The sequence below is a fragment of the Chroicocephalus ridibundus genome, chromosome 2 (assembly GCF_963924245.1).
Source record: "Chroicocephalus ridibundus chromosome 2, bChrRid1.1, whole genome shotgun sequence".
Lineage (NCBI taxonomy): Eukaryota > Metazoa > Chordata > Aves > Charadriiformes > Laridae > Chroicocephalus > Chroicocephalus ridibundus.
In genome coordinates, this window is record NC_086285.1 from 42634408 (window position 1) to 42649198 (window position 14791).

At 43.4% G+C, this 14791-nt stretch overlaps 1 protein-coding gene across 2 annotated transcripts in view; it reads right to left on the reverse strand.

The window, feature by feature from the left end:
* The window catches only part of THRB (thyroid hormone receptor beta), a 177149-nt gene extending 170655 nt beyond the window's left edge, over positions 1–6494 (reverse strand). Inside the window, exons 1-2 of one of the 2 annotated variants that reach the window (XM_063325192.1) lie at positions 6443–6494; positions 2436–2561 (exon numbers count right to left, since the gene is read on the reverse strand). The gene's annotated coding sequence lies outside the window, so the exon portion shown is untranslated. Of the gene's footprint in view, positions 1–2435; positions 2717–6442 lie in introns of those variants that run through there. The other variant, XM_063325195.1, reaches the window with a different exon arrangement.
* Positions 6495–14791: the final 8297 nt, after the last annotated feature.

Genomic DNA, 14791 nt, shown 5'->3' on the forward strand with positions numbered 1-14791 from the left:
TTAAAAAGCTAAGTACAACCTGAATGCAATGACAAGTATTATGGGAACACCTACAGATCCTACCTGGTGCACTCCGACCCACGGCTACGAACTCCTGGAACAAATTAGAAACTGGCGCTACCCTAATAGCTGGGTATCTCATTTCTTTAGGATACATCCGAATGAGCAAAACATGAACAAACAAGCAATGGATGAGAGAGAGAGATAACTAGCTAATTCCAACATGCAGGAACCTCCTGCTTGTTAAATTATCCGCTCTAGTCAGCCCTCTGACTATAGAAAAAACTATCTGCCAAATCTATATTCATGTACCAGGGCAACAAACAAATTAGAAATGCACAGAGACAGGCTGAACAACTTGGGTTGTTTTTAAATTATCTTCGTAAAAAGAAGAACTCTGGGAGGAGCTGGGGATGATTAGAAACGGATGATGGCATGGACTGCCTGCTTTTCCTCCCTCCAGACATATCACTTCATTTCTTCCCATTCACTAGGTCTTCAGACACACCAAGAGCAGTTACTTGTTCTTTCTAAAGACTTTTTAGAAAGCCAGCACTTACACTTTTAGCACCGTGAAGAGGAAATAAACCTTGGAAGAAATCTTACCTGTTGAAACCACTTTTTAATGGTCTAATGATTTTTTTTAAACAACAACTTGAATTTTGCCCAATATGTCATTACAAAACAGAATGAAAGTGCTTCTCCACCCTGACTACAGAATTCCCGATACAACACGATAATCATCTGAAGGGATGAGATTCTCTAGAAAAAATGTGTATTTACTGTTCATTACAGTGCCATGTTTCATCATTCAACATTGAAAATGCCATTAATAAAATAGCATTCATTGGTTTTATAACAATTCCAGTTCAAAATCCTCTTTTTGGAATTCTAATTGATCCTCCAAATGAGCTTTATTAATCATTGACGGAAAACTGGCAAAATCCTACCCCGTACTTTGGCAACCTTTCAAAATGTCCAATTAGGTCAAATCAAGAAAGCCCTAGAAACCAATTACAGCAGCACTTCTAAGCCAAAAAAAACCTTATTGTACTCTGAAACAACTGCAACATTATAGGGAAAAAAACCAAACCAAAACCCTCAATCAACGATCTGGTTATGCACCTGAAGTACCGCCTCCATAGAAACGTGCCAAATAGCCACTCCTTGAACCACATCAATTAATGGTATTTGCTCACAGATTTTCTTTATCACTGTCATAAATGTCACCAAGCAGTTCACCATAAGGAACAGCGCCAGCCAGCTCCTTAATCTGTCAAGCGAACGCTCACTCCCCTTCAGCATTTTTCTATACATCTCATCTACAGTGCTCTAATTTCGCGTGTACACAAAGTCTTCACCTTTTTATGAGTTTCATGTGTTCTGTATCTCACCTGCATGTTTGTACATTAACAAATATGTTGACAAAGCGATAAAAATAATCTTGGCGGCAAGAACAATAGCGACCTTTATCTAACTTCTCAAGAATGTGATCTTTGCTTCTGCAGTACTGCTGCACGTACAGCCATAGGTGCCGGTGGGCTCTTTGAGGTGCGCGTTGCTGCCAATCCTAATCCCACCACCCACAGTTAAGAATTAATTAGGACTTGAAGATGCCAGAGGGAGGCAAAACAAACAAAAATAGCATTTTAATTAACTGTAAACAATAATTAAAATTCTGCATTATGTTTAGCATCTGCACATTTCCAGACTTTACTGCAGTGGCTCTGAATCTAATGAGATCATCCGACGAAATGCCAGAGGACTGGACAGATCTCAGATCGTAAGTACATCTCCTATGGTATCTCAGAACAGTAAATAATTCATGCATCCTTATTGTGAGGACCAGTAATAAAAAAAAAACAAACAAAAAAAACCCCCAAAAAATAACACTGACAACGAACCAAAATCCACATACTCCGGCCAGACTGAGGGAGAACAAAATGTGCACACATATAGTAAGTAGGTTTTGAGTTTCCTATTCCAGATGTACACTTGTTCTGCAATTTCATGACACAATGGTCCCCACTTTACTATACTTAGTTATTTAGTTGGTTATTTTATTATTTATTAATTTACTTATTTACAATTCCCTTTTACTTTTTTTATTAACCTTTTTTTAATTAACCTGCCATTATACTAACAAAAGCCATGTGGTGTTATACAAAATTCTTTTGTCAAAGTCACAAGTTCTATCCAACATTTTCCACTCTGATGCCCTTTTAATTACAATGTTGAGACACAAAACCCTCTGAGTGTCTTCCTATCTATTTTGGTTACTCAGTTTTCTCTGCCATTTGATCTTCAGCTGGCTAGTTTACAAATTGGATCTCAATAGTTCATCTCAACCCAAAGTTTTACATTCCCTCCACTCACATGCTGGAAACAGTCACCTGTCATTCAGAAGTCAAACCTCTTCACAAAAGTCTCCTTACCTTCACCAGGAGGACAGGTAAACTTCATGAAGTTCTACTCTACGAAGAGCTTGATCAAGGGTAACCACCAGGACCTAGCCATACAGAAGAAAGCCAAGGGTTTCTCTTGCGCCCGTCTCTAGACACCTGAAGGAAAACAACTGTCTGAAGTAACCATGTGGCTTTCGTATTCTGTCATTTTCCAAAAACGGCTAGAAAATGGCTAGAAATTTTCCAAAAATGGCCTCTTAACATTCATTAGCTACAGCTAAAACTTCAAGTCACAAAAGAAAGATAACCAAATTCGTGATACCATTTATATAATGCACTCAATATTACAGCCCCTGATATCTCATTTGAATTACGTGGCAGACAATTGCAATGTTTTAGCTAATAAGTTGAAAGCTCCTTCTCTTCCCCCCCTTGTCTGTTTACTAATCCATTAATATAAAAAATCAGGAGATGTTTGGAAGATCCTGCACATCTCTAGCCCTCTTTCAGCTTGAGTTTCGTAGGTTCCTCAGTGTTCATAGGTTTCATGTATTCTCCCTTACATTTTACTAAACTATTAGGTACAGAAGATTAACTGATTGGGAATGATATTATTAACGTTTTCACTTCCATAGCACATTTTTGGAAATGCAAATTGAAGAATTGCAACGGAAATATTAAGAACTTCATAAAACAGTAAAAATAGAGTAGTATGTATTCAGGAAGCCAAGGTCAGACCTAAGTGTAAGGTCTATGTCAGGATGTATCCTAATGTAAGGATATCTTTTGTTAGAATGACTGCCACGATTTATGACTGGTTGCAAGTGTGGCTGAATTGCTTTGTTGACCTGGAAAGGTCAGGAAGTTTACTCCATACATCTTGTTTTTCCTCTCATTTTATTTATGTCACGCCTTTTCTTTAACCGTCTGTACTCTCGGAATTGCACCACTTCGCTACTTGTGTCTTTCTACAACAGCTTTCCTTGCATTTTCCTTTTTGTGTAATTTTTTTTTCTGTGTGATGGTGGCAAACACCCCATTAGAAGTGCTACATTTCCTTTGGGTCTATGAAGAAACTAGTAATTGCCTTCTTTTCCTTACATGAAATGCTGTTTTGCCATGGCCTAGAAGGCCCAGCTTGGTAGGAGATGGCTATAAACTGCTGCCTTGTCTGAGGGACATCCTGTAACACACCATTCCTCATAGTCGCGTACGTGCTGCTGTGCAAGAGCTGCTGAACCTCAGCCCTTCGCACAGTTGCTCCTCTGGTTAGTAATACTTTCCAGGAAATCGCCTCACAATCTTTAGTCTTTCTTTTAGATGCATGTAAAATCTGTATTTCCTATAAGTACCCTTGGTTTGCACTGCCCTGTACAGGAGTTTCAGTTTTTCCTCCTTAACTTTTTTGGCCTTCCCTCTGACATCCCCCAGTTGGGGCAGATTCACCGTTCTGTATCGGCTGTTTTCCTGCTTAGCCCTTTTCCCTTTCCTGGAAAAGCAGCGCTTAGCACATTCAAGAATTTTCTCAGGTTTCTCCAGTGCATCTTCATTTGTCCAGAAAACCAAACAATAAGATCTCAGGGTTTGGGGTTCTAGTTTTATCTGCCGTCCACATAGCAAAGCTAGCCCACAGTTCCCTCAGCCTGAAGTTTTGCATCCTCCCTCCCAGATGAAAGTCCCCAGGAAGAATCTGTTGCAGTTCAGCTCTGTTTCCCGCTCTCTTTTCCTAATCCTTTTCTACAACTCCTCCACAAGCTACCTCTCTTTTTATGCCTTATGCCGGTCGATCTCCAGATCTCAACAATTCATGTGATGAAAATAAATGTACCATTCCTCTCAGCTGCTTTCTGAGTAATGCTAACCTGTGTCTTTTTTTGTTTGACTCTCTTAAGCTGCTCAGCTAACTCCAATATTACTATCTGAAAAATGTTTATTTTACCTGGAGCTTCTTTGACTTCTTTTTAATAAGAGGTTTCCATCATTATCAAAGACATTTATTTACATTTCACTTTTTTCCCCAGCCTTTTTTCTCAAAACTTTGCGATGTCATTTTTTTCCATGAGAACAAAGCATTGTTTTATTAGCAGGTTCCCTTTCTTTCTTTCTGCTAGGCCTCATTTTTTAAGAGATTTCCTTTTTAAATCTGAGACAATATGTCTTTCTTCATTTCCCTAATAAATCCTGATACCATTTCCCAAGCCTTTTTTAGTAACAATGCCTTCTCATTTACCCTGTTCAAGTTTTATCTCAACTGCTCTGTATAAGTTTATATTAGAAGCTGTGTATTTTCATTTTATGTTTATTGATTCAATGAAAAAGACCAAGACCTTAAACTTTCACAGTCCAGCATCCTGTTGTGCTTTGAATTTTTAACCAAGTCTTACTCCTTTTGGAAATCTTGCTTGTATAGATAGACTTTATTAACTTTTTTTAATGCTGCACAGTATCTTTTTGCTTTCCTTTGCAACTGGTTTAATGCCTCAGTCTCCTGCAGTATTTTCTTTCAAGTATAGTTTCTGGGGAAAAGATCTTTAATATGGGAAAGAGCTGTGATTTGACTATCCTATAGATATGTTCTGCAGTACTTGCTTTTCATCAAGCCTCTTTCTGCTTTTCACTGCCTCCTGATTGCTCCAGGGCACAACTGACCCACGCTGCACAACCGAGCCGAGCGTCCTTCTGTGACGACAGTGGTCACCTCACCACATATGGCAATATTTGCACCCGGGAAAGCCCCAGTTTCCTCACCAGAACACGGCTTTTCTGGTCATATGGTTTCAGCCCAAGTTACAGGGACATTTCTTTTTTTGCCCAGAGGTGCTTTCCTAGTCTAATAATAAATTAATCTCAGTTCTTTATCACAGCCTTAGTAAGCAAGAGCTGATCCCGCCTTCCTTGCAGCTGATGGTATTTTGCCGCTGTTTTGGTGAGAGGAAGCTCTGCCCCTAATGGAGGAAGATTGTGCTGTGACAGAGATGCGAGACAGAGAGCCAGGACGTGCAGCCTCTTCTTCTCAGCTCTGCCACCTGTTGCTGTGGGACTTAGAAGTTACTCCATATTCCTTTTCCACATAACGTGTATTCTGCGTTAGTTTGTTTACATCTCTCCCGCAGAAGCATCCCACAGAACACTATGGTTTTTTTCCATGAGGTATTGAGTTCACTCGACCAGGAGGCCAGTAGCGCCTGCTTTTTTTAAAAAAAATGTTGGTTAATTGTCCCTCATAGTCACAAGTACAATTAACAAACAGTGTTACATTCACAGAGAGGTCCTTACAGCCTTTGCCTCGATTTGTCAGCGGGTCACAGAGTACGGTCTGGAATGATAACCCCACACGGACGCTCCCGTCTGTGACCTGATGTCCCCAGCGTCTCTCTGCCGTCTCCCGTGGTACCCTCCCAGCTGAGCCCAGCCCAGGGCCAGCAGCGCGAAGCCCCTGGGGAGCTGCTCGGCCCCCCTGCACCCTCCCTGCAGCTCCCAGGGGCGGTGGTGGGGGGTGGCGGGGGAAAGGGATGGACCCTGCAGAAGCAGCCAACACGACGTGGCCCTTCCTGAAGCCGATTTTCCTCCCGTGTGACGGGTAAACACATCTGGTAAACCGAAGGGCCGGGGACACTGAACAGCCGAGGCCGCCCGGGCAGCTCCAGCCCCGTCCTCGCACCCGCGGTGGCCGCAGGCAGCGCCGGGGCCACCGGGGGAAGGGGAAGGAGCCGCGTTCCCCGGGAGGCGGTGGCGGCACACCGGGGCCTCCCCGCCCCGCCGGCAGGCCGGGCCCCGGGCTGCGGGGGCGGACGGCGGCTCCGCTCCCGCCCGGCCGCCTCCATCCCCCGGCGGTGCGCGGCCGCCACAGCCGAGCGCCGGCCCTCCCGCCCCCCCCCCCCCCGCCTCGGGCTTCCCGCCCCACCCGGCCCCGCCGGCCCGGGGCGGGGGCTCACCTCAGCCCCGCCGCCGCGGCCGGGGACCGGGAAACGGGGTCCGGCGGGGAGAGGGTGCCGGGCGGCGGCCGGGGGAGCGGGGAGGGACGCGGGGAGTCTCACCTGCCACAGGCGAGCGCCGAGCGGGAGACGCCGCGGCGGCTGCGGCGCTTCCTGCGGCGGGAGGCGGGCGCTGTCCCCGGCTGACCCCGCGGGGAAGCGGGGCGGGGGGGGGGGGGGCGGCGGCGGCGGGACGCGGGGCCGGGCCGGGCCGGGCGGCCGCCTCTCGCTGGGGAGGGAGGCGGCCGCGAGCGGGGAGCGGCGGGGCCGAGCGGCGGCGGCCGCTGACCGCCCGGCAGCTGTCATGGCAGCGCGGCCTGGCGCGGCGCGGCGCCGGGGACAGACGGGGACACGCCGCCCGAGGAGGGCATCCCCGTCGGGGGAAGCAGCCCCGGGGGAAGGGCGGCGCCGAGGGTGGGTGCCGAGGCCGGGGAAGGCGTTTCGGCGGCTGCCGGGCTCGGAGCGGCGCTGGGCGCAGGCGGCTGCGCAAGGGCTGCGCGGTTGCGCAAGGTGAGCCGGCTGCGGCCGGGCTCCGCCGCCGCGCAGGCGGTTTTTTGCAAACAGCGAGCGGGCGCTGAACACCGTGTTTCTTCCAGGTTGCAAAGAAGTTTGTTTGCCGGGTGGTTTGGTTTGGTTTTTTTTCTTTTTTTTTTCTCTTCGTGTTCAGCGGCGGCCAGGTGTGGAGGCTAGGCTACGGGGCAGCCAAATCGAAACCCTTGCAGGGGAGGTTTAGAGTGGGTATTTGGAAAAATTTCTTCACCGAAAGGGTTGTCAGGCTTTGGAACAGGCTGCCCAGGGAAGTGGGTGAGTCGTCATCCCTGGAGGTATTTAAAAGACGTGTAGACGTGGTGCTGAGGGACATGGTTTAGCGGTAACTTGGCAGGGATGGTTTAACGGTTGGACTTGATGATCTTAAACATCTCTTCCGACCAAAACGATTTTATGATTCTATGCCCGTTTGGTTTACAGGTTTTAATTGGCTTACTTCTTTCCATTTTCAACTTCTTTACTGGTAATTTTTACATGTAGTAATAAGGAATAAAAGGAAAGAAAAAGACAAGGACAAAGCATAGTTCAGCTCTCGCAGTGCTGCCAGCATTAGAAATGTATAAAGAAGATAAGCACCTACATGACTTCTACTAGGGAATGCAATTAATTTGACTAGACAGCCTCATAATATCACGGCTGAGACAAAAGTGCAGTTCAAAGGCCGTAAAAGGATTAAAGCTCCATCCCAGTTAGCATTTAAAGTTCTTGAACGCTGTTCCTCTATGATGTGATTCTGCTCTGAAGATGGGATACCATGCGCTTACCGTGTCTTAATGCTTTCTGCATCATGGCTCAGTTTACACGTAAAAGATGTTGCCACTGGATTACAATCCTGCAAAGCTGACTGAGATCTTCTCTTCAACTAATAGAATAATTACTTAAGTACAGTGCACTGAAATAGATTGAAAGTTTAACTTCTCCTATATGCAGCATAATACCTTCAAGTCTTCACTAAAATTACACCAAAAAAAGTATAACTCTTCATAATCCAGCTAAAACATGCTTCGTATTTTAAATTCAAATTAATTTAGTTATGTAGCCTGACAAATGACAGCAAAACTCAACAAACATGAATTGGCCTGAACAGGAAATAGTTCAGGCAGGAAAACAAGCTTCTCTATTCAGATCATCTAATGCTTTGGCCCCAACTTCTGGTAGCACATTGCAGAAGGTCTCCCCAAATCATGCTTGTGGAGTTATAAAATTAGGAACTCACTGTGGTAAACAGTTACAATGTTACAAACAGTTTCAATGTATTCTAGAAACACTAGGGAGGACCATTCTTGCTCTAGAAAAAAAAAAAAGTAGATGCTTTTAAAAAGCTATGGGTAATGAACTGAATTACGTTCATTCATTTTTATACAAATTACAGTTTTGCAGCTAGCACAAATACATAAGATGTGATCGAACCACCTTTGTCCTTTAAGTCCAGTTGTTCTGTATAGAAGGAGAAGGTCTGTGGACTAGGGCTATAATAAGCCAGCAAAAGAGCTGACGAGGCTGCAGTCTTACATGACAAAAGATGAGGAGAGTGATGATGATAAAATCAGTGACAAAGGAGCAAGGTGAAGGCAAGTAAGGACATAAACTTCAGCTTAATATAGCAGGGCAAGGGAAGCCAGTTGAATGCTCAATAGCAGTGACGTAGCCAGGAGCACAAGGAAGGGTGGTGACCATCAGGAAAGAAGAGTGCCTTCAAGACCTCTCTTGAGACACATTTGAAGGGTTTTGTTTTCTGTAGAATCTCCATAGTTCCATCCAGCAGAAAAAGAATATATCTGATGTATACAGGATTTTACAATTTATGCTTTTTTTTGTTGTTGTTGGTTGGTTGGGGTTTTTTTTCATTATGTGCTAAAGCGCTAGGTAGGAAGACACAATTGGCCAGAACTGGGAAGAACTGGGAAGTATGTTAGAGTAGACAAGGCCCAGTGTAATGAAAAACGATGTCTGGAGGAGGGTCTGCTATTCATGTTTCCTTATAGACTGTAACATTATTTTCTATAATGATGATTTTTTTGAAGGGAGAATGACCAGAATCATGTTTCTGTATTCTCTTACAAAAAAGATGTATCTCCTCCCAGAGACTTTGCCTTTAAAATCTCGAGCGGAGTGAATCTACTCAAAAACTCCCAGCCACACAGCGCAACCACCTGAAGCAGCTGCTTGAAGCAGGCAGCCATTATTTGTGTGAACGCAGCATTTTTACTCATTATTTTCGTGAACGCAGCATTTTTTACTCTCCCGTACAGAGGGCGCGCTGTAGTGCCTATTTCGCTGCGTTGTCCAAGCGCGAAGAAACTCAGGGGTGCCCTCAATTATTTTCACGACGTGAATTGCATAGAAGCCCACCACTGAAAGAGGGACACTCATGCCCTGAAGAGGTAGCTGTCGCTGAGCGTGGAAGCGGCCGCCCAGAGGCAGCGCGGCCGGGCGGGAGCTGTCCTTGGTCGGGGACCGCGGGAGGAACCGCCGCCATCCGCCGGGGGCGGCGGGGGGAAAGGGGGATGTCTCTTCCAACTGCTGGGTTTGTCGTCTTCATGGTAGACAGTCCCATAAGCGGTACCCGTCACCCGGAAGGTGTCCCTTTGGTTCTCCTCTTTGGCGTATCCTTCTGCTTCTGAATATACTTCTACCCAGTAGATTCTTCATTTTTGTTACCAGCACATATCCCAGATACAGCTATCTCCTTTTCATTTTAATGTTGATATCTGACATAAGGTACTGTTAAATTTTGTAAAATTCGTTAGAAATTCACTTATTTAATATTTTTCTAAGTTTGAGTTTTTCTGAGTGTTTTATCAGGCTTCTTAGATGACTGTCTATACTTTTGGTAGATTTCCAGCTTGCACATCCATCTGTTAAGTTGAAAATAACATGAATTGAATATTCAGTTTGTTCTTTAAGTTATAGATTTTCAAGGACTGAATCTTATTTAAGTAGATACATGTAGTTGCTGCCTTGCCAATTTGTGACATTATTTCCTTCTAGATACCCCCACTGGCTTGCATATTACTGCCAAGGTATTGAGACTGACTCATCTCTTGCACTCCTTTGCCTTCTAAGGCAATGCTTGAATTTTAGGTTTCTTGTTGGAATAATTCTTTGCATATTATTATATTATTTTTAACCCTATGTTTACTATCATCCTCAGTAGTCTTTTAGTTCACCTTTTCAGACAGTCTTACCTGTCTGAGTGGACATTAAAGACCTAAGTCGCTAGCAAAATAAAAATTCAGCATACTGCTGTTGAGCCATTTAATGTCTAATAGTCTGGCTGTCTAAACCTTTCTGATAGTGAATCAGCAGTAACCCCAAAACATTTAATCTTTTTTGTTGATGGGCCTTCATATTAAAAACTTTGCCATCTCCTTGTTCAATGCAACCTTGTTCAGTATTCAGTCATCAAGCGGAATATTTTACCTCATTTCATTCATGCTTTATCTATGCATGCTGCACGTGGATATAAAGCTGTGTTGATATTAGTTACTTTCCTTGACACAACACATTGCTTCAAGATACAACAAAATAAATCAGGAGGGAGACTATCAAATGCTTCTGTGAAATATGTGTGGTTTATATTAGTCTTTTTTTGTTATTCAGTCTTCCTTTGACAATTGTTTTTAGACTATGCTGATACACACTCTGAGAAGTTAGATTAGCAACAGATTAGTCGAAAAATTATGCGTGACAGAAATAGAGCAAGGGTAATGCCCTCTCTACACTTACAAAAAAATAAGTCAAAGTTTTTATGGAGAAAGGTTCATTCTAGCTTGCTAGGTCATGTCCAGACACAGACTAGTGTCCAGCCAGTGGCTTGCTGACCAGTCACTGCTGTGGCCACCACACAATGTATACTGGAACTGGGTTTAAACTAGTTATCTTTAAATCAGCAATGACTGTAGAGTAATGATCCTTTGAGGTGAATATCTAGTAAAACTTCATCTGGACCAAAGCTTCTGCCATGAGCTTTGCCTCAGACAGCTCACCGTATGAAAAGATTTATCCACCAAGAATAAAGGGACAGACAAATTTTGTGCAGATCACTCCATGGACTCTCCTAGGATTGGTACTCTAAGAAGACAGGTTTAAGACACGAAAAAAATCAGAAAGAGAAAAGCCCTCGACCGTGCAGCGGTTCCCACTTAGCGACGCAAACACGGGATGCTTGGACAGCTCCTGGCCTCTCCCGGCTCCCGGGATCTGCTTCCACATGGCTCTTCCCTTCTGCCAGCCGCACAGCTCTGCTGTGGCTATTCCTTCTGTCTCCAGTCCGCTAACTCTCCCTCTCACCTTTCTAGTTAACGGTCTCTCATCATGTGATCCCTAGAAGAAATCTGAAGGAGTGGCACAAGGAGAGTAACTAAGGCCCTAAGTGATCTTCTGTTCATGTCCCTATAGGAAAGCACGGTTCTTCATGTTTCAAAATATGGATTTCAGACACTAAAGAAATGTGGGCTTGTGATACTCCTAGTAGGAACATACAAAGCAATTTAATTACTTTTTTCTGATCCAAAGTGCACTGAAAATTTCCATTGTTATCATTCTGTTAGGGGGCCTCATTAGTTTAAAATCAATATTAGACATGCAGTGGTTGAAATGGCAATTTTATTCAAGGTTTCTTCCACAGTAATAGGCTGTCATACATGTTCTGAGTGCCCATATGTCAGACTTCCATATACTGTCTCATTTTAAGCAAAGTATATATATATGTACACATTTTTCTTCTCATAACTCCCTGCAGGAACACTGAGGAGGAAAGCCTTACAGCTGAAACTAATTCTAAGTTCCACAGTTTTGCTAGTGGGCAAGGAATCCACTTCGCTTAAGAGAAGGCATCATTTGCTCGTTCACACAGGGACCTGGTAGGGAACAGACTCCTTTGTAATGGGAAGAGAGAGGGAAACCCAGAAAGAAAAGAAAATCCTTATGTTTGGTTCTATTTTCTGCCCATGTTAAATGACCCGTGTAATGAGTAAAGAATTGTTTAGATTGAGTAGTAGACAAGCTGGTTAGGTCAATAACTACCCTACTGCTAGCTGCAGCCTGAATTAGCCATGAAAAAAATCAGTGCTGTCATTTCACAACTTTTTTAAACCAACACAGCTACAGAAATACTTCCTAGAACAGGTAGATCCCTTTGCTACATGATGAGTAACATCAAGACCTTAAAGATGCAGAGAGGCCCAGTGTTTTTTTAAGAGCCCAAATGCCTCCTGGGTTGGCCAATGGAACACTAATGGCTAGTGTACAGTAGTACTTCAAAATGATTTTATTAAAAAAAAATAATAATTGAGGCTTCTCAAGATGTACTTCTGACTAACCACTTTTACATGAATGTATTTTATTTTCCTGCCTCTTCTAGTTACTGCCCTGATTTGCTGTGAGTTTTTAAATTACCTTGAAAATTCCACAGGGCTACAACTGGGTTTGCATCACATGGAACCCAGAAGTGATACACCTAGAACTGGAAAAGAGCATTTTCACAGAGAGTGTAAAAAAATGGAAAAAAATGTGAGAAATGTGACTACTCAAATTTTTTAAACTATGATAGAGAATGGATAGGTGTCCTGAATTTTGATTGAAGTCACAGTCCACTAACCCCTGTGTTTTGAAGGATGGGTTGTAAACAGGCATCAAGGGACACAGTGACACTACTCTTAACTCAGTGGGAATGACGTCTCGTTAGGGAAGACGCCCAGGTGATCTCAGTGTGCAAGAGATAACCTGGAGAAGAGAAGGCTTTGCTACACCACGCTGCCTCTCTTCACAATCTTCTGGTTCAGGTCATCTCTCACAGAGTGACATTTCTTAACAAATCTTACCTCTTTTTCTTACTATTTTTACAGGCTACATGGACAATTAGTAAATGTTTCCATGGCAATTCATTGACAGTTTCTCATAAATGAAGATAGATTTTAGCATTCGTAGACAAAGACTTCTTTCTTCCTTTCTGTTTTTAAAGTATTTTTAAGGCTAACCAAGTAGGATCATGTAGGAGTATGTTCTGTTACAGTAACAATACCACTGTGAGGATATTTGGGGAGGTCCAAGTTAAAAGTAGCCTATTAATATCTTAAACATCCATGTTAAAAACACGTTCAGATGAGATCAGAGTGTATGCAAATCACTGGGGTTTCTGCTGTGGAGAGGGAAATGTCTTGTGTTCTTCTTTCCTCAACCAAAGCTGCAATCAGAATAAAGCCAAGGAAGGGCTTTATTCTGCCCTTGTAGAGCACCCGCTTGTCACTGTACCCCGATGCTTGCTGGGACTGAATAAAACTTATGACAAGGTAACCTAATAAGGGGGCAAAACTGCACCAGCAAATTGTCTTCGGGTCAGGGAGACTGTGAAACTACAAATGTAATTGGCTTAGTTGTTCCAGAAAAACATTAACTGTTCATATTTTGGGATAGGAAGGCTGACACCGGACTAACAAGAAAAACTAGCACCTCACAGGCAGTATCTTCTTGTCTGAGCCAAGATCAGAGCTGTACTGGGAAAGATGTCTGGGATACAAAAGAAAAACCAACACCAGACCTCCAAAATAGGGTTAAATTTTGGAGCTTCAAAGAGGATTAACAGTGTGAACGTTGGCACAGTTGTGGATGCATTCAACTAGTTTAAGAGCCATGGGTCAGTCATTTCATTTATTTCATTTCAGACAGCGAACATGCAGTGAGACACTGCGCAGATACACTTAGTTCTCACTTTTGAAGTGCACTTGGACTTGGACAGTCCACAGGAAATGTCCTGAAAGTGAGAACTGCAGAAACAAACAAACAAACAAACAAAGGAAAAGCACGTCAAGTTGTTTAACAGGGGTCAGAAAGAAAAAGCCTGCTCGTCCCTCTTCCACAGGAAAGCCACTTGATAAGAGCATCCCTTTGTGAAGAGGAGAAAAGGAGGAACTGCTGACACTTATTGCAGAGTGAAATTCTGGCTCCTAATCTATGGCTATGCCCCCAGTAGTATTTTCCCCTGTGAGCGACTGAATGGAGCAAATAGCAGGGTGGAAGGAGGGGGGCAGGTGTAAGTCATCCCAAACTCAGAATTTAAACTGAAGTTTCAATCCTATTCATAAATTATTTGACTGTTTATGTCTAAAAGTATAAGGCTAGTTTACCAACTTACCTTTCTAACCATCTCATTAACTTAGCTTTCTTTTTTCATTTCTTATATATAAAATGCAACTTTTTGCAACTACCTTATAATATAAATAGCCCTCTTTGACCCTCTTGCCAATATTCAATATACAATCTGAAGGAAAGCATAAATTCTTTCTGAACTAATAGTGTGGTATGTTTTCCAGATCTACCGCATTTTTTAAAATTCAGCAGGCTCTGCAAACATCCACAAGAGTTACTCTGCCCCCCGTGTCATGGGTGTGCAGAGTATCAGATCCGTTCATGCTGGCTCCACAGGCACCAGTGTTCGCTGCTCAGGGAAGCTGAAGCACAGCAGTATAAGGTACCTCACAAGCAGCTACGTGACAGAGACCGGTGTTCCTAAAAACACTACTTTTGTTTATTCTTAAAAGTAACTTAAACACAGATGAACCGTGCCACGCTTTTTAAAAATAGGATATTTTTTTTTCTCCTCTGTTACAGAATGACTTTTTATTAAGGTTGCAAAGCTGGTGAAACCACTTCTTATAGGAACTGTGGCAGTGCATAGACTTCTGTGTAATCAGGAGCGCCCACCTGAAGCCTTACAACAAAAACTTAAAGAGTCTTAGATTCAGTTGCACAGGCTGTTTGGGTTCCCAGACCAGTTTGTTTCCTTGCTCAGAGCTGACTCTTAGAACTAAGTGCTTATATACATGTGTATATATTTAGATTCCTTTAAAAAGGCATGTAAAA